General features: G+C 33.6%; 1 protein-coding gene across 15 annotated transcripts in view; it reads left to right on the forward strand.

The window, feature by feature from the left end:
* The window catches only part of MBD5 (methyl-CpG binding domain protein 5), a 413,153-nt gene that overhangs the window by 117,853 nt on the left and 268,456 nt on the right, over nucleotides 1-26,844 (forward strand). For all 15 annotated transcript variants that reach the window (XM_059927806.1, XM_059927809.1, XM_059927808.1 and 12 more), the window contains one exon: nucleotides 17,359-17,452. The gene's annotated coding sequence lies outside the window, so the exon portion shown is untranslated. The remainder of the gene's footprint in view (nucleotides 1-17,358; nucleotides 17,453-26,844) is intronic.

A 26,844-nucleotide genomic window follows, 5' to 3' on the forward strand; every position in this document is an offset into this window, starting at 1 on the left:
ACTCAAGAGCACCTGAAACCGGTCTCACACAGTAGGGTTTCCAAATTTTACTGTATTAAGAGAGAAGACCCAGTTATGTTCTTTAATGTTAGTTTAATAGAAGAACTATGATGTATATATAATGCTAACAACATGGAAGTCTAAAATTATGTATATGTTGAGATATCTACATTGGAATTAATAAATTATTTATAGCTTCAAGAGCCAGGTCTTATTAACAATCCAGGAAATGCTTTTGGTAGGTGAGCATTTGTTATTTCTTCCAAGATTTATTTTAGTCATAATATTTAAATTTTAGTGTCAAACCTAGTTATGCGCATTTATTCCCATAGTCTGTTTGGAGAAGTAAGTCATACCATATCTAATTTCTATCTTTGAAGCAAGAAAGAGAAGGAAGAAAGGGAAGAGGATAGGTACGTAGGTGAGCAGAGAGGAGAATTTAAAATGTATATTGTGTGTAATTTTGTCCCCTCACAAGATATTATAGTGGCAGACTTGGAAGTAGAGGACCTGGAATGTCAGATTCTCAGTAAACCACAAAGGACTGCACCCGCTCAGAAAACCGAAGTTTGTGCTGAGCAGGAGCATATCATGAGAATGGGACTGAGATGGGGTGGAGTTAAACTTCTTTCCCTTTGCACTTTTTCCACTTACATCAGTCATTTCAGAGGCACGTGAATTTAAATATTGACAGATAAACTCGACTCTTGACCCCTTAGCCCAGTTGAGGAGTGTGTCAGCTTTCTTTACTCTAATGAGGAATTAGTTATGTCACAAGATCCAAAAACATTTATAGGATAAAAGCCAGGCTTGTAAACCTTGTTATACTGTATGCTATTTTTGTGCTGTGTTAAATGGATACACTCTGTTTCTTCCCAGGAGGAAATTGTAGTTTGAATACTAATTAATAAATATTTAATTGAAAAGATGGGTTTGAAGTGGATTGCATAGGTGTTTTTCTGGAAAGTGCTAATAACACTTAGGAGAAGTTAGGCTTTGGTATCTTCCTTCTATTTTCCATATATAATATGTAGTATACCTTCCAGTTTTCATAATATATAATGTGATCAAAACTGGGTATTATACTAATGTAATTTATTGAACTGAGTTTGATCATATTTGAATTAAAATCTCTCTGGAAATGAATATATTAGGAACTAGAAATATCTATGTAGATGTTCTTGGTCACTGTACTAGTTCTGTAGACTTTCTGCCTTATTCCATCAAATAGGGAATAACTGAAACCCCCAAGCCCCAAGTTATAGGTTTTTTTTTTTTGGTAATTCACTGTTTTGGAATTGGAAATACATTTCTACCTTTGAAAACCATGTAGTAAATGGAACTAGGTTCCATTTACTAGGGCGGAGTTCCCACAGAGATCACATCATCCTGGCCACCTGGGAAAAGGGAGGCCTTCTCTGATTTTTGGATCATTGTTGACAACTACATCACTGAAAATAGAGGGACCCATAGAAAAGAGAATTCCAGAGTGATTACACCTGACAACATTGCTGAATCAGTGATATTTTGAAAAAAGCACTATATTGCTAAAGTAGGTCTTATATATTAATATGTTCCTGTACTGTCATCATAATGTTATATAAAAACATTCATTTCCTACAACTCTTTCTTAATCTCAAGTTTTCCCACTCATAATTTTTCTTTATCTCAGTTTTCTCACTTATTTCCATTTTAATATATGGTACTGGTACTTTATAAGCTGTCTCGATCACTTTGTAATAAAACAGACAAATAATTTTAAAATGTAATAAATCTGAATTTTGATACTAACAACTAACAAAACAATGTGGAAAGATGGAGTCAGCACTAGACTTGGGCTTGGGTTCTACCACCACAGTTTTCCAATCCAGGGCCAGAGCTTTGTCCTCTCTTAGTCTCTTGGTTTTCTCATCTGCTAAGTGAAAATGAGAACACCTATACCCTAAGGTTTTAATGATGATGAAATCACATTATATTAGGGAAAGTATATAGCATAAACTAGAAAGTTAGTTAAATATTAGTTGAATCCAGATCAGATTTTCACAGGTTGGGAAAAAATATTTTGATTTCTGTTCATTTAAAACCTATAATTCCTGTGACTGAATTGTTATAGGTTGTCCCATTCACAAGGAATGAGTCTAGGCATTCTGGATTCTGAGCATCTGGTTTGTGAAGATCTAATGAATGCCACGTTTGTGCTGTGCCTAGAGAGTTCCCTTTAGAGAAGAAGGTTTATTCTTTGATCCTCCATGTTGTCTCTATGCCAGTAGACAGCAAGGGGAAGACATTCTCCAAGCCTCCAAAGCAGGAACCTAAAACACATCTTCTTAGAGAAGTTGTGCTGTAAATAGGATTGATTTGTTTTGGTTTCCCCCCAAAGCTATTTTACTCTTAACATAATTAAACAACTGTGCACTTGTGAGAATATAATTTATACTCACTATATTTCTTATTGTAAATAGGCCTTTCCCTCAGGTGCATCTAGACTAGTTATCTTCATGTTGGCCTTCATTCTGAGCCAGCATTTTCTTCAGTCAGGAACATCTTTCAACCTGTTTCATGTCCAGGCCAAAAAACTCTGTACACAGATGACTTGTTAATGAAGTAGTACTATATTGTTGATTAAAAACCTTTTATGGATCAATGAAGAGCTGTTAGAAGCACTTTTCTTATATTATTTATATGTAGTTTTGGAGCGGAGAGAAAAACAATAAAAAAACGTGGGCGGGGGAGTAAAACTTTGGATTAAAGTGCTGGGATAATTTTTTTTTTTAATTTACATGTCCACAACCCCCTTTTCCACACTTTGCTTAATTTTAGAAGGTATGACTTTCAGAAAATGGCTCTTTATCTTTTGAGACTGGTGACTTGCTGTAAATTTTAAAAGAATTACAGTAATTCAGATGTATTTCATGTTAATGGAATTGTTAACAGTCAAGGTGTAGTTCTTAATATATAGCCGTACACAAACATCCTTTCACACTGTTAGTAAGAAAATAATTAAAAGACATATACAGATTTGAAATATGCTCAAGTTTGGAGGTGGTGCAATGCTTATATACTTCCCACAAGTACATATATGAAGAAGGTATTATGTTGTGGAGCACAAATGAAAAGCTCTGCGAATTGCATAAAAACTATGTTAATAGTATTTTAAAGTTTTTTGTGAAATGGACATTTGAGAGGAAATGAGGAGACCTGGATCCTAGCCCTTTTATCGCTGTTATGACCTTCAGCAAGTCAACCTTTTAGCTCTGTTTTCTTTTCTTGAAAATGAAGCAAGGTCTGGGAGATTACTAAGGTTTCTTATAGTTGTAAATTTCTTCTTTTTAAAATGTATTTTATTCAGGTATAGTTGACTTACAATGTTGTGTTAGTTTCTGGTGTACGGCAAAGTGACTCAGTTATACATACGTATATATTCTTTTACATACTCTTTTTCATTGTGGTTTATCACAGGATACTGAATATAGTTCCCTGTGCTATACAGTAGGACCTTGTTATTTATCCATTCTATATATATATAGTTTGCATCTGCTAATCTCAAACTCCCAATCCATCCCTCTCCCACCCTCCCTCCCCCTTGGCAGCCACAAGTCTGGTCTCTGTCTGTGAGTCTGTTTCTGTTTGATAGATAAGTTCATTTGTGTCATATTTTAGATTCTACATATAAGTGATATCATATGGTATTTGTCTGTCTCTTTCTCACTTACTTCATTTAGTATGATAATCTCTAGGCCCATCCATGTTGCTGCCCAGCTATAAATTTCTGTTATTCTTGTTATTAAAATTGAGATGATAAGAAATTAGGCATATTGTACAAAAAATGATTGTTTCACTCAAGAGTTATTAATAGTATATAATTTTATATTGCAAACTGGTCTTTTAAAAATATACAAAAGTACAATTTTATTCTTTTTTCCCAAGTTTTTAGTGCTTTATGTGCTGTATTTCTTTACCAGACTTCTTCATTTTGAGAAGAAAAATATTCTTCCAAGGTGAATCTCTTATCCTTTTCATTTCCTACTACCTCTCCCCCAACCCCACCCCCCCAAAAATACCCACCCCGTGCATTCACACTTTAAAAGTAAGTCTGACAACCACAGAACCCACAGAGTGACAGCAGAGGTGCCCTGACAAAGTCTGGGGCACTACTTTCTGCAGTAGAGATAGACCAATGCTTGGCAACTATGTCGTAAAAATACAATTCAGAGGAAGTAAATGCATGCATAATTGTCCAAAATAGCATGATAAGTAACATGGCACAGTTTAAGTGGAAACGTCATTTCTTTACTTTCACACAGCACTTGCTTTCCACCTTTTTTTCTCTGTTCTCTGCAAAAAATCACAACTACAAATCAGTTTCATAGCTACAGTATTGATCTTGCTTGGTACAGATATATAGTTGATATACAGTTATTTTTCTCACTGGTATGTTTAGCTTTTGAAAGATCACTGCTCTGTAATAAACCTACATCAGTGGGTAGTATGTGACCAAAGATGCCCCTATATGGCCCACAGAGCTCAAGACAGCCATCCAGTTTGGTTTAGCTATCCAGTTGGCTGTAAGCACTAATCCAAAGTGAGACATTGAGCAGAGTGAAGATCCAGAAATAGTAATCCATCAGATTTGGCATCACATTGACCACAGGAGCTCTGGCATTATGGTAACACCAGGACCTGGACCTGAGCTCTCCAGGTCAGCAACTATCAACTGACTCCAAGAAACATAAATGCTATCGAATACCCCAAAAGGAGGAGGCTCTAAGATGCAACTCCGATGAATACTAAGAGGAGCAAAGAAAGACTTTAAAGCTGAGGAAGAATTCAAATCTGAGTAAGAGAAATTTTACTTAGGTCAGAGCAGTATTGTCTTCTCGGGGAAAGTATTTGTGGATCCTCCAAATGACTTTATCCATACTTTGATTTTTTTTTTAATAGTATGGGCCTTCAAGTTGCAGTAGGAATGTAGCCATTTATTAGGGACCAGCCAGACTGATTATTTGGTTTGATGCTTCACATTCTTTGTTCTGATGGGTGTTGGTCCTTGCTATAGTTTGAGACATTATAGGAATCTGTAAGGATTATTTCTTGAAAGAGTTAAATCATAGACTGGTATTATTCCTTGAACTTATATATGTTTCCTAGTGTCTTTGTACCAGGCTCCCATTGGGTTAGCATTTTGAATCGAGAAGTTACAAACTACCTTATTAGTAGTAATATTGGGTTGGCCAAAAAGTTTGTTAGGGTCTTTGTAACATCTTATTGAAAAACCTGAACAAACTTTTTGGACAACCCAATACTTAGATATTGTCACCAATATCTAATTTCAGCTTCCAGTCAGAACTGGTTTGCCAAAATTTCACCAACATTTTGGGCTAAATTTACTTTGTTGGAATGATCACTGTGGTGATTGGGGGCTACCTAACAGCTTTAATAGGTAATGTGGTACTCTGTCCATATGCTCTTGTAGCCCTTCACTGTTTTGTACACATCAGCCTTCCAAAGGCCAGCACCTGCATCTAAGCCGTAGGATTGCCTTTGAGCTGCTGGAAGCTACTGGGAGAAGACTTTAAGCAATGACTGACAGGTTTCAGCTTCCTTGTCCTTGGCTTAGGCAGTTCTGAGACATGTATCTTATACCATTTGCCAGGTTCCCCCATTAGATTGTTTCCATTGGCTTCTGTGATAGCTAGCTTAATAACGTACCCTGTATTAGCTGCCTGCCCTTCTCTTATCATCTTGCCCCCTCCCCTACCAGTTTCGCTGAACCTCCCAAATAAATTATGTCCACTCAGTCCTAGTCTCAGGGTCTGCTTCCTTGGAAACCCCACTAAGATAACTAATAAACCCAAAGATGAGAATCCTTCCCATTTTGCTGGTATAATTTATTTTATACTGTTACGATAAATTGTTTAGAGTAAATGGGCAGTTGTAAAGGTTATCTATTAATTGTTTGGGACCTGAAATATTTAGTATGATAGGTCCCTTTCCATTTATTATGATACAAAACTGTTAAAATTACTAGCTATCAAATACTGGTAAAAATTAGCAAAGTTTTGTAAGTGAAAGGGTCTTATATGGTCACCCTTTTATTAAAATTCTAAACATAACTTTAAAATACTAGAATCAATATAAATAGTAAAGTCTCAACACTGGAAGTAAGAAAAAATGCATTTTAACCAAAAAATTGAATATAGTTCTAACAAAAAATTTATTGAAACCTACAGTCTAAATTAAAACAAACCTTAATACTCTTAAAATGCTCAAATATAAATGTTTAGGGATACCTAAAAATGCTAAGAATTGAAAACAAAATAGTAAAGTAATAAGATCCTGAGAGACTAGAAACTAGCATTCAGAGCATTTAATATACCAAATAAATGAATAAAATACTTAACGGCCACCTTGATACTAGAAGTAAAATGTAATTAATTGCTCAGAGGAAAATATTAAGAGCAATCTAAAAATACTAAGAGTGTTAGAGATAAATCATTTAGCACACCAAGAAGTAAGTTTAAAAAGTAACCTTTCAAAGCCAGAAATGGTCACAGAGCATTCAGAGGAGTCTCAAGGGTAAAAGGAAGGCCTAAGTCTAGTTTGAAGAAGATGGGAGTCAGGCAGTGGCTGAGTTTAACCGCCTTGGATCAAATATGCCCATTCTCTTGATCTGTGGGAAAGGTGCCAGGCAAGAGCCTGGTCACTGTTGATAATCCAGTTTTGAGAGCGCAGGCCAAAACCAGTTGCCAACTGTTTGCAGACTGTCTTTAAAAGGACACTTACCCTGAAAGAGGAGGGAGAAATCAAGCCCATTTTAGGGACTGTAGATTTCCTGCTGGATTTTCCACCCTTTAAGTATCATTTTGTAAAACCTATGATAGATATGTAAATAAGAAAAGGGAAGATAACTCAGGAAGTTTAACTGTGATGAAGAACCAATGATAGCAGCATTTAAAGCCTTTGACAATAGACAATCCACTTTATATCTCCATAAATCTAATTTGTCTTAGCTTGCTTTTCCTCCAGCCACCAGCATGCAAGATAAATTCAGTGTAGCAATTTTTTCTTTTTTTGCTCAGTTTGACCTGCTTTGTTTATATCACAAATTGAGAAACTACTATGTATTTCTTCTCAATGTTTTGATTTTTATAAGTATTTATAGGTTTTATGACTTATACAGTATAGTGATGAGGAGGAACATAGGCCCTTGATCAAATCCTGGCTCTGCCACTTAACTGGCTAATGTGACCAAGCACATGTTACTTAATCTTGCCTTGATTTCCTCGTTTGTTAAGTGGGCATGATAAGAACATACTACTCTGTAAGAGTTTTTGAGGATTAAATAACTTAAATATGAAATTCTTAGAGTAGTGCTTATCATATATGAATGCCCAATAAATTTTTCATGTATGAGAACAGTACATTATGGATAAAATTGGAATTTATAAAATTGTTGAGATACATAACTACTTTTATATAATGATTACTATGGGGAAAATGCATTCTAATCCTACTCATTTCAAAAATGAATATTTAAAACACGACCCATTTGTGATAAAGGACTGCAGTTTTTGCTTATTTTTCCATGTAGTATTTACTATGTTCCTAGTAAGGTGAGGAGAAAGTAAATAGTATGCCTACCGTGTGCTAATAATAAGCCCTTTATGTCGTTTCACATAATCCACAATCAGCCCTACTAGGTAGCTAGTAATAACTTTATTTCAAAAGACGTTGAAATTTCAGAAGGGTCCAGTGATTTACTCAAATAGAGCTGCTGTAATATAGTCTCTCTGACTCCAAGCTTAAAGCTTGTGCCCTGTCTTATTAACAGAGGAGAGGTTCGAATTATGTAAGGGCTGGTACGGCCCAAGCACCAACCATAGTGGATGCCAGGGTCTTGTAGGCCTTATGCTCTGCCAAGTGTTAGCTCCTTAGGGATTAGAACATGGAGAACTCTTGGTGGGGAGAGAGGTCCCTCCCCCCACAAGAGAGAGAAGGGGACATATGGAGAGGTTGGAGCAGTGGCTATTTTCCAACAAGTATGGAAGTCTTTTACTATTTAGTATTTAACAGCTGGTACAGCCACACTGTTCATTCTGACCAAACATTAAATATATCAAAATACATAATTTTGATACATCTAATATTTGGATAGATATGTAAAGATTTGAATACTGTATTAATTTTTAATGTTTTTTAAGACGCATTTATAGGATCAGGCATAACTGAGAATTCCTTCCTTGAGATTTCTGCTAAACTTTTATTGTATGGTCCTTTTCAGTTATATTGATAGATGATTGATCGATCTCCAGTTAACATACATTGCCTTTATTTACAGTCAACAATTTTTTTAAAATTATGAACTTGCAATAGTTTGGAAGAAACTTGCAATTTATGGTTCTTTGACCAAAAATTGTATTGTTATTGTAAAGACTTTGTCGGTTTGCTTTTCCAAATGTGAATTTGCTCTCATTTATAACCTTCTTCTTGTTACATCTTCTTTATCCACATCCAAGAAGAATAAAACAATGATGATTTTTACCTAATAATTTATATAGTGTATATTCAAATTTGCTAAAAACCTAATCTCTTAATTTCATAATCTGGGAGCAACAGAAAATGACTGAGAGTATTTATTCTTTCACCTTTTTGTGTGATAGAAAAATTATTTGAAATGCAGATTTCAGTGAATGAATACATTGTTTCTTGGTTTGTTTCACAATATTTCGTATCTTTTTAACTGCTTTGAGATCATTTGTTTCTATTATTTTTATATGAGAGAACTGAATATTTCATTTTATTTTTTGCTTCATTTGCTCTCTGTTGCAACCAGCCAATCAGTAAATATTTTAAATGTTTTATATTTAATTTTTACCGAACATGAACCCACCATACTAAGTTTTCCTTCCACATATTAATTTGCAGTTTACTGTACCTAGTTAAAGATCTACTTACTATATATTTATATAGGGTGCATTTTATTATTTCTGTATCTACCATGGTACCTACAGCTTTATTCTCAGTGGTAAGGAATCATCAAAAGATCACAGCATTATAAATGCTGGCAATATTGGGAACATTTAATATTCGACCAATTTTAAGTAGCATTTAAAGCTATATGTGAGAGGTGGTATTAAGACTTAAATCACTCAGAGCAAAATGGCCTATAATGTTGCAGTTTAAACATTCAGGTATTTTTCTGCATAGTCATTCAGCTCATTATAAACACAGAGAAGATGGAACAAATTTCTGGAAAGACTTCACATTTTATATGTATAGCATTTGACTTGTCACCTTTGAAAGATCTAAAATGATACTCCATTAATTTTTCGTACATCCCACAAAATCTTGACAGGACAGTCCTCTAAACCTGAAAAATCTCTAATAAACAAGAGTGACTCAGAAGCTCTTTTTGGTTGCATTTGTGCTCATATTTGGATTTCATTTTTTGATTTCTCAATTATCTGTCACCGAGTCAATAATGACCCCATCTTTGTTTAATCCTAGAGGTAATTTGTGTAATCCAGACATCTTTTTCTGTTTATAAGGAATTTATTCCTTTGGCAGTGTGTTATTTTCTCTAACAAAACTCTTCATTATTTGACAGGTTGGCATAATATTGAGCTGTTCTTGGTAGGATTTGAAATATTGTTTTTGAAATATTGTTCTTTTGGTAAAAGATAGCTGTTTCCAGATGTCATAAAATCAGTCATTACTGCAGCTCACAGAATTTCTTACATAATATGGTTTCTTTTGCTGTTATGAGTGCCAGCACCAAAAATCTGCAGAAGGTCAGAGCCTAGTGGTTCCTCCAAGCACTGGTGGCTTTGATACTTTAGTCACATTAATGTGTTTTTCAGACATCACTAAGAATGATATTCCTATTCTTCTGTGCATTTATTTGCATTTTCTCTGCTTGTCATTTTATTGTTTCAGTGGGTTGACATATGGGGACTTCACCTCCTTGCACAGAGCTCTGTCACCTCTCCCTGCTATCTTTTTGTTTCTATTGGAAATTGTGGTAGAATTTGATTTGGTTATGTAGGTAATTTTCGTTTTGGTTTTTTTCCCTCCATTTCTTTCTTTTATAACTTTTTAATATTCTCCCAAGATACAACCACTTGTTGCTTTTTTCAGTTATATTGGCTAAAGTCTCTTTTATTAGGATATTACCTTGAGTATTTATTTCCATTAGTGAGCAGTGATGATTCATCATTTTGGAGGGCTGTTTTATTTATAATTTGAAAAGTCACTTTGGCTTTACATGTGTTATATAAACTATTGTGTTATATATAAAGTATATGTTATATAAAAAGATTATGCTTTCTTTACATTATCAATGTTATAAATATTGGAAGGAGGGTATTTACATATTAAAGGACATTTAAAAAGTCTTAAGGCATAAATTTGGTGTTTGCCTAGGAGCACTTTTTATGCCAGTTTTAATAATTTATAGCTGTATTGTGAAGCTGCTTATTTAAAAAATATCTACAAGAGAGCAATTTTTAGTCTGTATGCACATACTTTAAATTGTATTTATTTAAAATTTTTCTATAAGTTAATGTAAATATATCTTCCCTCTAATTAGTTTTCTCTCAAATTAGTCTTAACTAACAAGTACTAATTAATGAGTCTAGCATATCTTATTAATTTTTTAACTTACATGATTTTGTTTTTATATAGAGAACATCTTCCAAAAAGACTTTTTCTGAGTTTCGATTCAATATTTTCTGCTAAAGCTCCTATAACACTGTAGTAATTTGTTCAGTTAAATACAGTGGACCTATTATTTTAGACCTATTGTCTTTGTTACCACCATGTAAATAAAACATTATGGTTCATATTCTGGATCTGGATTTCTTTTTAGGCAGTGGACTGGATTTATGATAGCTTCATGAAATCTTTCTTCATAATAGTGTTCTTTGAGATGTCAGTGTCTTTTATGTCAAATGCCCCAAAATGTTGTTGTAGCACCATTAATATACTCGAAAATATGTGAAACTTCTTTAAGGCCTCCTAATTTTTGTGCACAAAAACAATGGTCTCTCTCTCGCACGCGCGCACGCACACACAAGGTCATGGACCCATTGTCTGTTTCAGCAGCAGCAGAACATCTTTTTTTGTTAGGCGAAATTCCAGTTCTTTCCTTTGGTGGCATGAATTTCAGCATCATTCCCCAGGTTTTTGTTTTATTCTTCATGGTGGCTCATGATCAATTTATAATATTTTGTTTGTTTTAACCTTGGGGTTAGTTAAATATGTTAGGTAGTAAATTGCTGACTGGTACAACTAATGCCTGTATTTTGCCATATTGCTTTAGCATTTAAAAAATTAGTGATACTCTGTTAAATGTTCATGAATTTCTGTTGTCTTCCTCCAAAAGGAGGCAGTACAACTTTGGTGTTTGACTTGTGAATGCTTTTTTCAAAACATTCTTCTCTTGTTTGCTCATAAAATTTGTTGTGATTCCTAATCATAAATTCAAAGGATCATGGAGTTAGAAGGGACCTTCAAGGTTACCATGTTTCAGAAGGAATTTAAGCATACCCTCTGATGTTGAAATTCCTTCTTTGATATCCCTGTCTCTTGTCCAGTAATTTCACCTACCCTTTTAGCATAATCCTCAACAGTGAAATCAGTAGTTGTTGTCACTCTTACTTTTCTTCCTTTCTTTTTCCTCCTCTATAGAATTTTCCAGCATTGAAAAGTACTTCATTTCTGGTTCTGGAAATGTAGGCAACTCCTGTTGGTGATGATAATCAGAGAAAGAGAAATATAACGTTTTAGAAAAGAAAACTGAGGTGATGTCAGTGGTAGTGACTTTTTAAGGAAGCCACACACACACACACACACACACACACACACACACAAAGATAAAGGGGGGATAAACTGCTAGAAATGTGTTGAGAGACTACTGGGACAGGACTCAGGAGGCAAGAGGCAGAACCTGAGAAGATAAGAAGATAGCATCAACATCATCCTAGCTATTTATCCTATAAATAGCTTTATAATGTGTTTCTATAGCACTGCCTCTGAGGAAGTCCTTGAAAATTTCTAACACATGGAAGGATAAATGAAATGATTCCTTTAAAAAATTTTTGTTTTATTGAATGTAAACCTATTAACACAGACCTTCATATTCACTTGATTTCATTCTCCCAATCCATTTTTTTTCTCTACAACATACTCATTTTTGTCAACCTTGAGTTCTCATTCCATAGTAGTTGAGGAATGAGAACCTTATTTTTGAGGTTGAGAGAGACTATATAGAATTATAGTAATAAATGAGCTGCCAACCCATTTACTGGGTCCAACTCTATTAGCTCATTAATTGTCTATCAGAAAGCCCAATAGGATAATAAGATTAAAGTTGAATTTATTATTGCCAGAATATTAATATGTATGTTCTTCGTACTGTATTTGGCAAAATGTTGTACTTAGTTCTTTCTCTCCAGAAAGGTCAGTTCTCAAGGTGTTTGCATATTAGTGTAGCCAAAAAATCACTCACTAGTATTCTCCAAATAACAGATGTAATTAAGGAGGTCTATCACAACCAAATTGATTATTTATTTTAGCTGAAGAGATACCCTTCCTAGACCAGGTGGATGTTTTTAGAGAATGCTAGTAGGGAAAAAAAAAAAAGGGATGGCTATTTTTTCTTTATTTAATGAAAATATATCATTTATTGTGAATACCTTGAATACCCTGGTTATTCATAGAGAGAACTTTCATAGAGAGAACTTCAGTTGCTTTGGACTTTATAGTTTCCTACTGAAGCCAGATCATATGGATAAGTTGCAAGAGGGCTAAAGACAAGGCTTAATTTGGTGGACAGGATTTAGAATAACCTATGGTTGTTTTTGAAAGTGACTTGGGCATACTCAATAAGGGCCTCTTAGGCTGTTTACCACAAAAAAATAGAATAGCTACAAAAAAACATATATAAAACTTATTCCAGATCCACTAAAAGAATGATCTGGAATAAATCTAATAATGGTCCTAACTGGCACTAAGAATGGCTTGAATATGCTCAGGCTAAGATTATTCTCTATGATAAAAACAGTTGAGAAAACAAATCTTACATGGATTGCATGATTAGAGCTCTTGTACTGAAGAAATTTGGAAACTTTAAGAAAGCAAACATAGGCTAAAAATATTTTTAATTCTTTGAATGTTTGTTTTCTGTTAAGACTTTGTGAGGTTTTTTTTATTCTATAATTTCTTTCTATAATCTGTTTCTATTCAGACATATATGAAACTTGTGAATTAAAAAAATTTTTTACATCACTGTCAGATGAGAATAAATGGAATCTTGAGGGCTATGAAATTGCATACTGCTAATGGTATGAAAGCAATAACCTGTAAAAGTTTAGTTAAATATAATTCCATAGCTCAGGGAAGTAGAAAGCATGTTTTCTTCCTATAAAAACTGCCATGTTTTAAACTTGGGAGTGCAGTGATATTTTAAGAAGGCAAATTTTTTTGTAGAAAAAATTGAGTTAAAACCATAAGTTTTATATCCCAGTATTGAACCGTACTTCATGGATTTTAATGTGATTAGGCTTATAGTACATTACATTCAGAAGCAAGACTGAGGTTTTTAGGATACACCCTTTATATCACAGAGGCTTTATTATGTAAATGGTACAGAAATAATAGGAAGCATGTAGAGCTAAATGAGAACTTAGAAGTCATCTTATTGTGAGGAAGAAGTGTTGGAAGTAGACCACCATGGCATTTTCCTTTCTGTGGGAAACCTGATAAACTGCAAAAGGGTGGAAGGCATAAGGCAGAAATGATATGAGGATGTATTAGATAAGGCTACCAGAGCTAATGGATGAGGGCTTCATGAAATGCTATAGTTAATTGTAGACTGCATGAGTTGAAAACCCAGCTCTGCCAGTTATTATCTGTGAAACATTGGGCAAGTTACTCTCTCTCTTCCTCAACTTACTTATCTGTAAAATGTAGATGATAAAAGCATTTCTTAGGATTGTTGTGAGGATTAACTTAATGCTACTTAGAATTTAGAAATCAATAAATGTTAGTTCTTACTACTGTATTTAAAAGCAAGGAGGAAGTTTTAGCAACTTATATGACAAATGTTGGAGATACCTAATGTCCAGTATCTAGAAGTCTGTATTTTTAATCATTGAAGAGTAATATATATAGGTTGTGAATTCTTTGGTGATGTAGAGTATTGTGTGATTTACAGAGTTACTGGTTCTTCTTAAAACAGGTGGTTTTCCTAAGGAAACACTGAACCATGTTCCCTATGATTTCTGTGTTAAGTATATTTAAATAGATTCTAATTTACTGAAAATTGTTCATTCTTGTTAATTTAGTTGCTATTAATATCAGTAATTATTACGCTATTACTCTCAGCCAAAATTACCTGGCTTATTAGACGTTAAGAGAGTTAGGTGCCATAGTCTTCAGAACAGATGGGAAAGTTCATGCAGCATAGGGAGATTACAATTTTTAAAGCATTCATAGTCATAAAGTATACTAAAGAGAAAAGCTAGGTGCCTCACTTAATCACTGTAAAACACTGTACTTAATTACTAGAAAAACATGCCAAATCTTAAATAATAACAAAAGGTAGAAATAAGGGACCACAAGTGAGTACCTGATTAATTAGCTAAGTAATTTGCAATAATGAGTGAAGGAAGTCAGAAGAGAAAGATAGCTTTAGTGTCAGGTTGATGGAAATTTCCATTAAGGAGCAAGCAGTATCTGAGCTAATTTTTGGTTGACCAAGAGATGAGAGATAAACAGCAAAAGGCAGCTGAGGTCAGATAATAGAAGGCCAAGAGTCTTCTATTAAAAGACACTGGGACTTCATTTCATAGCTGTGAATCACAGAGGCAGACGTACAGCCTCTGCTAATGGCTTGAGAGGTGGAATAGCTCCCTTTTTGTGAAGACATTTGGGAAGTCCATGACTGTTGCCCAGTTGTTAAGCAGCACTAAGCCTGGGAGAAAATATCGACTTTGGTCACGAACTTACGATTGATGTTAACTTAGTAGAAAAACCTAAAGTCTTTAGCGGCACATGTATATAGGAAGAATACTTTATTAGGAGCTCTTCCATCTTAGGCAGATAAGAGAAAATATGTATAGTTTTCTTTCAAGGTTTAGTACTTGTTGATTACCATCTTTATTGTGTATAACAGATACTCTGATATTTACCTCTGTTTATTAGACTTTTCTTTTTCAGAAAGAATCTAAAGAGTAAATGATGTTGAATATATTATTTTTATTGTGAAGTACTTCTGGACCTGTTTATAAGAATTTTCAAAACTAAAATGTTAACAGCCTATTTCATGTTATTTTTAGTAAGTTATGTGTGTGTGTGTGTGTGTGTGTGTGTGTGTGTATGTTCTTGAGGAAAATGAATCAAGATGTTTTCTTGGCTTTGTATTTAAACAGAGCAAATGATATTAGAGTAGCTTTTTCCCCCCACTAAGTTAAGGACAAAAAATTTTAATTTTGAGACATTGAGGGCATGTTTCTAGTTATATATGAGGTTTTAGATTAAATTTTCATTATAGAATATAACCTGATTTTCTCTTTTTTGGGCCACAAGTATTTTATCAATTACCTACACAGTTTATTTAGGAGGATAGCAAAGCTTGCAAAATATATGATCCATAAACATTATTTTAGCTTAACTACATTGATTTATTGCTGAAGTCCTATTTACTCTTGTTTAAAGTTACTTTTTACCAGTGGGTTTTAGGATTATCTTTAAAGATTAGAAATGTAACCTCAGAATAAACTCAAGAAGTTTTTTTATAAATGCTTATAATGAAGTTCTAGTAATAGTCACTATTTATAAATACTTGGAGCACTGTTTTTTTTGTTTTGTTTTTGGCCGCGCTACACAACTTGCGGGATCTTAGTTCCCCAACCAGGGATCAAACCTGTGCCCTCGGCAGTGAGAGCACAGAGTCCTAACCACTGGACTGTCAGGGAACTCCCTTAGAGCACTGTTTAACAGGGACTGTAGACCTTTTGTATTATGATCACCGGAGATATCTCTAAAAATAGAGACTCCTATTAGCCTAGTTCTTCTGAATCAGAATCTCTGGGCATGGCACCTGGGAATCTACATTTTATTTTAAAGTAGTACCTTTGGTCCTTAAGTGCATTATAGTTTGGGATTCACTACAACCACCATTTATGCCATGCTTGGATCCATGTAATCTAACATATAGATTGTTGAGGTAGGTTTATGTGTGTCATGGAAGCTTTGAAGTCATTTTAAATATTGAGTAGTGAGATTAGTAAGTATCTTACTAGTTCATAGACATCTGTAGTAAGTATTTTTTTAAGTTAATGTCTTATTAGTTATCTGTAGAAACTAAGTCAAATAGTTGCAGTGAGATTGTTTCTTAACCTGCAGAACAGATATCCTTCCTTAATGCTTTTGAAAAATAGCTAGGTTCTGGCCCCCATGTGATACCAATTAACTCAGAATATTTAGGGAAGAGACTAAGTCTCCATACATTTAGAAGTGCCCCAGGTGTTTTTAATGTGTAGCTGCAACTGAAACAGGGATCTACACTAATGACCAAAAGGAACAATGATGTTCCTAATCAAAAAATTATTGATTGGCTTTGGAATCCATAGTACTGAAAACCACATGCTAAAGGTATGGCACTGTAGCATCCAAATCCTGTTTCCCTAACTGCTTGTCTCAGGCTTATTTAAAAAATCAAAGGAAATCAGAATCAAATTATTTCAACAAAGAGCATTTTCTCTGAATAATCCCAATTCTCTGTTAGAGGCAATTTCTTTTAAAAGACCCCTGCTAAGCTTTACTAGGTTGATGTAAAGCACTGATTGGGCAGTTGAAGTGATAAGGGGTAAATAATACCTTTTCATTAGGACAGAATATTTAACTAATTGATTTCTATGATTTTGACTTTTATAGGCAACTCAAATGTAATTGAGAATATATTTTTGGTAATTATTCATTCTGAACAAGAAAAGTATTTTCTAGGGTAGGGCTACATTCATGTAGGACATCAGAATCAATGTGTTCAAAATTATATTTCTTAAAAATGTTGATAGAAACTAGGTTAGCGAGATAAAATTAGTACTTACAGAAAATACTATACTCTATGCCAGGGATCAAAATATATGTTTCACAAAACTTTCTGATCTTCTAAAGGGAAGAATTATTATTACTGTTTAATTACATAAAATATGTCCTATGATACATACCTCCCTTTGCCCATAGTTATTAAAGAAATCATAAAGAATAATTTCAAGATCTCCTTTAATATTTAAAATAAGTGAAAAAATATTTATAACCTCTAAGTCATGATATTTTCTTATGTTTCTCTTTTAGATGCTTATTGAAGATATCAGTTTCCGCGTATGGGAAGTAGATATTGAAGGGTATATGGTTTACAGACAAGATCTTTAAAAAATAGACACTCAAGGTAAGTAATAAATATAGCCTCATAAATAAGCTAATTTAAATGGTTAGGGCTGCCAAATTATAATTTAATTTGCTAAACTTGCTTACTTTTTGTCACTGGCCCTGTCTAAGCAACCTCACAACCACATTCATTCATATTTGGAAACAAATTTTTATGCCCTAATACCATCTTGACAGGAAGTATCAGATTTCATTTATAATGGGAAGTTCATAAAATTGATGTATTATGGAAGAGTGCAAACCAATTAAGACTGGAGAAGAGATTAAGTAAGCTTCCATCAAAACTGTGTGCATAACTCAGTAGAGTTTAACTTGAAGGAATAATTTTACAGAAACTAGTATCCACTTTATTTTTTAGATGTATTTATGTCCTTAACCATGTTAAAAACTTGTTTTTTAACCACTCCAAAAAACACTGTCATAGTTTCAGATACTCATAGTATTACCTCTGAATACCAAACCTCTTTTTCACTATTTCTTGAGCCCCCAAAGACTTGTTTTGACTTACCATATCCTTTCACTTATATTCTGTTCATGTCTCCCATGACTGTTTACATGCTTGTTACTAAGTAAATTTCTGAATACATTTGGTAAAATTTTGAGTGAGATACAAAGAATACAAAATGCAAAAAAGGTACTTTAAATAATTTTGTGTGTCAGTTAGGTACCCTGGAACCTTGGAGAATATGTGACCTGTTAATGGGGCACTTCTGTTTAGCTCTAGAATCCTTTCTAAGTGGGAATATTAGACCAGTAAAATCAAATTTTATTATTTTTTTTCAGAAGAAACCAGAAATACTTTGAAAAGTACTAATTTTTCAATATCAGCATAAAATTTTTCCTGTGACAAACTCCACTTCTGCTACTGTGTGAATCAAATAAAACAGTATACAGCCTCTGGTGCGGGATTTTTTTTTTTCCTTTGCTCTATTTTTCTTCTTTTTGAGTGTAGGTACTTAGAGTCTATTTTTTCCCCTTAATTTCTGGTTAGCAGCTTAGTGATTTTTGCTAGTTTTCTGTGATGAATATTATTGTCAGAAATGACTTCTCTTGAAAATATAAATATTACTTATTTTTAATTTGTTTCTATAGTTTTATATGGTGAGTTCGTTGCTTAGAAGAGCTATTAAATTGTTTTCTGAATTATAATAGACAATTATTTTTATAGTTCCTTTATCTCCACAGTCTAACATAGATCCTTCTGATTTAAAAAAAAAAAAAAAAAAAGGTTTCCTTTTTATTGTACCTTTTGCATAGAAAATAGAGTTAATCACATTCCTTAGTTCACATGACACACTGTCATCACTGGTCCATGAAAAGCACTTACTTTATTTATTTATTTATATATTTTCTTTTATTCTCATTTCCACTCTCATGCTGCTGACCTGGACTCATAGGAAATCATTCTAATGTGATAGTCTAATATCTGTTGCACTGTTCTCTTTTGTTTATATGTATTTTCAGAACATGAGTATTGGTTTATATATATGTATTTTTAAAATATTTTAAGTGGAAAATTTTAAATACATAAAAAAGAAAAGGGAGTATAATATCATGAATTTTCATGTGCCCGCTTCTCAGCTTCAACAGTTATCTCATGGTTGAGCTTGTCTTAACTATATCTTATGCCTTCTCCCCCACTTATGCACATTAAATTTTAATATGCATAAATGGTATTGTGCTGTGTATCTCATTCTCTTTATTACTGTTTCATTTTACTTATCCTTACATTTTTATCATTTATTTATGTTGTTGTGTTTACATTGCTTCTAACTGCTGCATAGTATTCCGAGGTTTGTAGCTATCATGTTTTAACTATCCACATTTCCAGTGATTTCCACCCAGATTGCTTCCAATTTTCTGTTGCAACAAACAATGCCATGGTGAACATCCTCATATTTCTCCTAGCGTAGAACTTTGCAAGGATTCCTTTGGGATATATACCCAGGAGCAGAATTGCTGGGTTTATACTTAATTTGTCTGAGTCATGCCAGATGCTCTGCCAAATAAATGCTTGGACCACACTCTCACCAGCGGTAACCCCCTCCTTCCTGCCAACCCTTGACATATCTAGCTTTCTAATACTCTCAATCTAATGTGTGTAGTTCTGTAGCTCACTGTTTTAATTTGAATTCTTATCACTAATGAGTTTGAGTATCTCTTTCATATTCTTGTTGGCCTTTTGGCTTCCCTCTTCTGAAATTCCTTGTTCATATTCTTTATTTTTCATTTGGGTTCCTATCTGTTGGTTAATGTTCTTTAAGAGTTTCTTATATATTTTAGATCTTCATTTCCTATCAGTTTTAGATATTAAAAACAATCTTCCATTTTTTCAACTTTCTAGTTTTATGCATGATGTCCTTTAAGTAGATATTCATGTTTTAAATATTCAATTAAAGATATTTTCTTGAAGTCTACTGCTGGTGTACAGAAATGCTACTGATTTTTTGAAACTTGACCTTGGTTCTAACATTACTGAATTCTCATTCTTAATAACATTGCTGTACTCTCATTCATTTTTATAGAGAGATGATCATATTATCAACTATACATAATGGTTTTATTTCTAATTTCCTCATCCTTACATACTTTTACTTCTTTCTTCTTTCCAATACCTTTGGTCAGTTCCTCTGGAACTATGTTAAATGGTAGTACTGACAGTAGGCATTCTTATCTTATGCCCAGTCTTAAAGAGAATATATCTAATTTCTCACTTAAGCATAATGCTTGCTGAAGGTTTTTAATATAAAACCTTTACCAAATTAAGAAAGGTTCTTATTTCTAGCTTGTTATGTATTCTTACCATAAATAAATTTCAAACCCATAAAATGTTTTTTTAATGTATCTGTTAAAATAATCATGTGATATTTATCCTGGTATATTAATGTTGTGAATTATATGAATAGAATTTCTAATGTTAAACCATGCCTGCATTACTAGTTTACATCCTACTTGACCATGGTGCATTATTTTAATACATTACTGTATTTGGTTAACAAATATTTTATTTAGGATTTTAGAATCTACATTCTTAAGTGAAATGTGCTGTACTTTTTTCTTCATTTTCCTTGTCTGGTTTTGCAATTAAGATTACACTGGCCTTATAAAATGAGATGAGCAGCTTTTACTCTTTTTCTGTTTTCTAGAATAACTTTATATAATACAAATTTACTCTTTCTTTAATGTATGTTACAACTCATATGTAACAGTATCTGGTTGTGAGATTTCTTTGAATGCTATTTATGTCTTTAATCCCTTTTGATCTATTCAAGTTTTCCCCTCAGCTTCTTCCAGTCCCCCTCCCATGGGTACTGCTAACACCTGATTGTCCTCCCACCTGCAGGTGTAACAGCCCAGACCCACTTTCCTTTCAGTCAGGAAATACCTAGACAATCTCAGTGTCCACATCTGAGCCATGTAATAGTCACTCTGTTTTGAGCTAATGTCCTAACCCTGACCAGTGGGCTCTGATCTGCCCAATCTTGCTTGACTTAAACTGCCACTGACACATACCTAAATTAATCCTGAACTCCAGTAGTTTTCTACTATTCTATAACCAGAAACTTTGGTTAACAATGCTCTGAATTGACTTCTTTACATCTCTTAAAACCTTTGCCATACTGCTGGTTACGTGTGTCAAGGTTGTGTAAAAGGTAAATGTTTTGACAAAAGAACAAATAAGGTTATTATGTTCAGGGAAAGTTAAGTGTTCAGAAAAAAATAGGCAACCATCTGGTCTAATGTCCTGTATAGTATATACCAAATTGTAGTTAACTTTGGAAGATTTTTACTTTATCTCCAGAGTTTGACACTTTATTGTAACCATTTATTATCAGAAGAATAATTAAAGGTATTTCCATGTACAAAAAGAAAAAAGAGTAGAGAGTCCAAGCAGGAAGTTCATAGACCCACTAACAAAAAGAAATGATCAATAAACATATAATAGTTATTGTAATTTTTGATGCATTTGAGTGTGTTTCTACCATCTTATTTCAGTTTTTCTTACACACTTTCATACTATATCTTTCTTTTTAATTCTTTGTTACTTAAAAAAAACTTTATGTATATATATATAAGTTTTATATATATATATATAAAGATATATATATATATATATATCTCCTCTAAAAAGATTCTTGCAGGGGCAAATTATGTATGGGACTTAGAGGTCTTATTAAGGAATTTAAAGTTTAGGTTTTATTTTAACTGTATAAGAAGCCATTGATGGGTTTTGAACATAGGATTGATGTGATTTCTGAAATTTAAAACATCTTTGGAAAACATTGGATGATAACTGTGACTTTAGTATTTTGTTTTAAAAGCAACTCTTTAAAAGCCATAAAATAATAGATGTGTAATTTTTACTATAAAAATTTTAAACAATTAGAAAGATCTATAAATTAACTTTAAAAAGCAATTGAAAACCTAAGAATTAATAGTAGCTACAACAAGGAAGATGCTGATTTTCTTAATATACAGAGTGTCAACAATTCAATATGGAAAAGACAACCCATTTTTATAAAAGTCTTGAACATGTAATTTATCAAAGAAATACAGATGGCTAACAAACATGAAAATGTTCCATTTTCCAACCTCCCCCTTGTATTGTAGTAACATTTTTCTAGTGATCAGTTGCTGCCTATCATTATGTTTTGCTGTTCTTTTCATTCGCTTAGAGTATCCTTGTTATCAGTGCCGTGCTAGTCCTTTTTTGTATTACTCATGACCGAATGTAATGGTTTTACCTGGCTTGTATACGTGTGTGTGTGTGTGTGTGTGTGTGTGTGTGTGTGTGTGTTGGTGTAGAGGGTCCAGAGTATTGTTCCCAATTTGCTTTCCAAGGAGCAGTCTTCTCTGCTGCCACAGACACAAAATATTTCCTGTAAAAATGGCTTGTTTATGTATTCTTTGTGTAACCCCTACCTTCTTTACTTCTCTAAACCTAATGGAGTCTACTGGATTCTGCTGATAACACAACTCACCTCTGTCCCCATACCTGTGATTATAAACAAGGCCTGTAACAACTTAGGGTGTGTTATGTACCTTCAGGGCATATTTTTTGCCATCATTTTCTGAGATCCACACTGTGGTGTCCTTTACCACTACATTTCTCCAAAACTGCTTCTCTTCACTTACGCTAATGTGTCTACTATCAGGTCTCAGCTGCTTTTGCCTATTTCAGAGTTTGGGGATTACAACTGAATCCTAATATTACTGAAAATATATTTAAATGTGTTTCTCCATAAAGAAAGAAAAGGAAAGAGAGAGACAGGGAGTGATGGATAGAAAGACACAGAGACAGAGAGAGAAGAGAGAAAGTGAATAAAGCAATCAACTCTAGGAGCAGAACTGATCCAGAAAGCAAGAACTCTAGGAAACATGTTATAAAATGACAGAAGGTGAATTATGAGCTGGCCAAAACAAACTTAAGAAATACTTACTTCAAAGATGAAGTTGGAAAGAACAGAGAGGAGACTAGACATTATGGAAAGTACTTTTAAGGAATATAAAAGGTTAAAATGAGAAGAATGAACAAAAGAAGCCAAAGAAAGAATAAAATAATTATAGAAAAAATTTTGTGTGTTATGTCTATAAGTATTGATAGATAAATTGAGATAGACACTCAAGAAAAAAAAGAACAAATACTTAAGGATAAAATGTAATATCTTTTATAAAATGAAAGGCACATATGGAAAAGGCACACCATGGGCCAGGGAAAATTAACCTAGAACTGTCAATACTGAGACACAGCTTCATGAACTTACAGACTTTAAACATGAAGAAAGAATGATTAAGTCACTGATTAGAGGGAAATGGGGAAAAATATTTGCCCTTGTCTCTGATTTATCCACAATAACATTTAGGGCCAGTTGACAGTGGAGTAACATCTACATACCGTATAAAAAACAAAGTATTTTGTATTTTAAATTCAAAGTGTCTTCAAGTATAAAGACTACAGACAGTTTTGAACTCAAAGAATATTGTTTTGAAAAAAATTCCTAAAAGATGAACTACTGCCATTCAGTTGGAAATACCTTAAATTACCACAGAAGGATGAGCAGTGAGCATTGAAAGCATTTAACTGTAAAATAAAGATGAGAGCAAAATGTAAACACTATATTCTATTCTCTAAAAATAGAAATTATGCACTACCTTGACCTATTTTCTCCCCTTTTCCTCCTGGGTTTTGTAGTTGTAAGTTTGTTGATTTCCACTTCTTTAATACTTGAAACTCAAAGAATGTCCATTAAATCTGCAAATAATAAAAGTATTAGCAGAGTTTAACAGTACAGAGAAAAATACTAAAAAGTATTAACTGAAATATGAAGGAAAGAAAGAGCAGGACAGAGTAACAGGAAATATGCTAATATCTTAATTGCTTATAGAAGTAAACTAATAGATTTTGAATAGAGAAATAAAAGACAAAGTTGTATAAATTACCTAAGTTAATTTATAAATACTAAGTTGCATAAAGTTATAAAAACATAACTACTGGAACAAAGATATGTACAGAGAAGCTACACATGGAGAGAAACAAGATAACTAATGATAAAATATTTCTTTTTAAAAAAAATCCCTAAAGTAAGTTAAAATAAAAAGAATGAAAAGCAGTTCTTTTTATCAGATGCCCACTATCACAATTATCGTTTAAGATTGTACTGAAGGGAATCAGCCGAGAGAAAAATTAATGTAAATGGGCTTTTAGCTTGTGTTGGTTTTTTAGAAAGTGGATTTCCAACTAAATCACAGAGCAAAATGCTATTTTCTGTTATATGCAAGAAATACAAGAAATTGCTTTCAAAATATTGAAATCTAAAGAAGGATAAAAATTAAAATTAAGACAGATAAAGGCAAGCAAATACTTAATGTCAGACCAGACGAATCATTCCACATAAACATCAAATGAGATGAACAAAGTCATTTTTTAATGCAAAAAGTGCAATACACAATGAAGATGTAGCAGTTATGAATATCTGCAAACCAAATAACATGGTGCCAACACTTATAAAGCAAAAACAATGTAAGTACAAGGGAAAATAGTCAAAAACACACCAGATTTGGAAAGTTTATTAACTCAGTCAGTCCAAAACAGATCAGCCAGGCGTGGGGGTGAGGGAAGAATGAGGAAACATTGAAAGCATTTGCACAAGTCAGGAACATTGCAAAGATGCCCAGTGTCATGACTATCATTTGACATTGTGATGAGGGGAAAAAGCCAAGAAAAAAAATACTAGAACTATAAAAGAAATTTAGAAAGATGAAGTTAAAAGCTCCATGTGCAGATCATATTATATACTTGAAACTGCCATCCAGTGGATTTTACTTAATCAACTGAGAGACTACTACAAATAATGAATTTACTAAGCTATTGTAACACAAGATTAATGTATCCGTATGGGTAATTTTCATGTATAACAAAATAATTTTAAATTAAGCCCTAGTGCCACATTGTGCTTACGTATATTGTTTGAGTATGTGCCATAAGCCTAAGAATATTATTAGTTTCCTATGGCTTCTATAACAATTACCACAAACTTGGTGGTTTAATACAACAGATTTTTTATTCTCTCACAGTTCCAGATGCCAGAAGTCTGAAAGTAGTGTCACTGGGCCAAAATCAAAATCAAGGGCTATTCTCCCTCTAAGGCTCCAGGGAGAATTGTTTCCTCACCTCTTCGAGCTTGTGGTGGCTGCCAGCATTCCTTGGCTTATGGCCACATCCCCACTTCAGTCTTGGGTTCCATGGCCACATTGCCTCCTCCATTTCTGTGTGTGTCTGCTTTTCTCTTATAAGGACCCTTGTGATTGCATTTAGGGCTCACCTGAATAATCCAGGACAGTGTCCTCATTTCAGAATCCCTGATATAATCACATCTGGAAAGACCCTTATTCCTTATAAGGTAACATTTACAGTTTACAGGGATTAGGACGTGATATCTTTGGGTGGGCATTATTTAGCCAATGTATGTAGTGAATCCTATGCATCTAGAATGGTACTATATACCATTCTTGGGAGAATCAGGAAAGTACTACCCTTGGGATAGTTAAGAAAATTTTATTCACATATTTTTGTAGAATTTAATTCTCTCACAGAAACCTAGTTGGAAACGGCTATATTGGTGTATGAAATGACAGAATGAACAGGATTATAAACTTCAGCAATAGACTTAATAAATGCAGGAATATTGAAAATAATAAAGATGGCATCTCATATCAGTGGGAAATTGTTTAATACATGTTGGGACAACTGGTTGGCCATCTGGAAAGAAAAGTTGAATCCATACCTCACACCATACACCAAGATATATTATAAATGTACCAAATATTTAAATGTAAAATATGAAGCTACAGAGGTTCTCAGTAAACACGGGAGTGGTTTTTTTCTTTTTTTCTTATTTTGACTTTAGAGTAGAAAAACGTCTTCAAAACAAGATCTATAAGCTACAGAATGACATGACTAACAAATCTGACCTCATTTTTCAACACACACACACACACACACACACACAAACACACACAGAAGCAAAACTCAAAAGACAAACTTGAACATTGAAAAAAAAAGTTTGCAATTCTTACTGAAGTGACTAAATTTTTTTTTTAATTTTTTATGTATTTATTTATTTATTTATGGCTGTGTTGGGTCTTCGTTTCTGTGTTAGGGCTTTCTCTAGTTGCGGCAAGCGGGGGCCACTCTTCATCGCGGTGCACGGGCCTCTCACTATCGCGGCCTCTCTTGTTGCGGAGCACAGGCTCCAGACGCGCAGGCTCAGTAATTGTGACTCATGGGCCCAGCTGCTCTGCGGCATGCAGGATCCTCCCAGACCAGGGCTCAAACCTGTGTCCCCTGCATTGGCAGGCAGACCCTCAACCACTGCGCCACCAGGGAGGCCCCAGAAATGACTAAATTTTTTTAAAAAAATTTTTATTGTAATATATTTGATTTACAATATTGTGTTTCAGGTATATAGCAAAGTGATTCAGTTATACATATATTCTTTTTCAGATTCTTTTCCATTATAGGTGATTACAAGATACTGAATATAGCTCCTGGTGCTATACATTAGGTCCTTGTCATTTACCTATTTTATGTATAGTAGATGTGTATCTGTTAATCCCAAATGCCTAACTTATCCTTCTCCCTCATTTCACCTTTGGTAACCATTAGGTTGTTTTCTGTGTCTGTGAGTCTGTTTCTGTTCTGTAAATAAGTTCATTTGTATCATTTTTTTTGATTCCACAAATAAGTGATATCTTATGATATTTGTCTTTCTCTATCTGACTTCACTTAATTTGATAATCTCTAGGTCCATCCATGTCACTGCAAATGGCATTATTTTGTTCTTTTTTATGGCTGAGTAATATTCCATTGTATATATGTACCACATCTTCTTT

This window comes from Balaenoptera ricei, chromosome 7 (assembly GCF_028023285.1).
Source record: "Balaenoptera ricei isolate mBalRic1 chromosome 7, mBalRic1.hap2, whole genome shotgun sequence".
In the NCBI taxonomy this organism is placed as follows: Eukaryota; Metazoa; Chordata; class Mammalia; order Artiodactyla; family Balaenopteridae; genus Balaenoptera; species Balaenoptera ricei.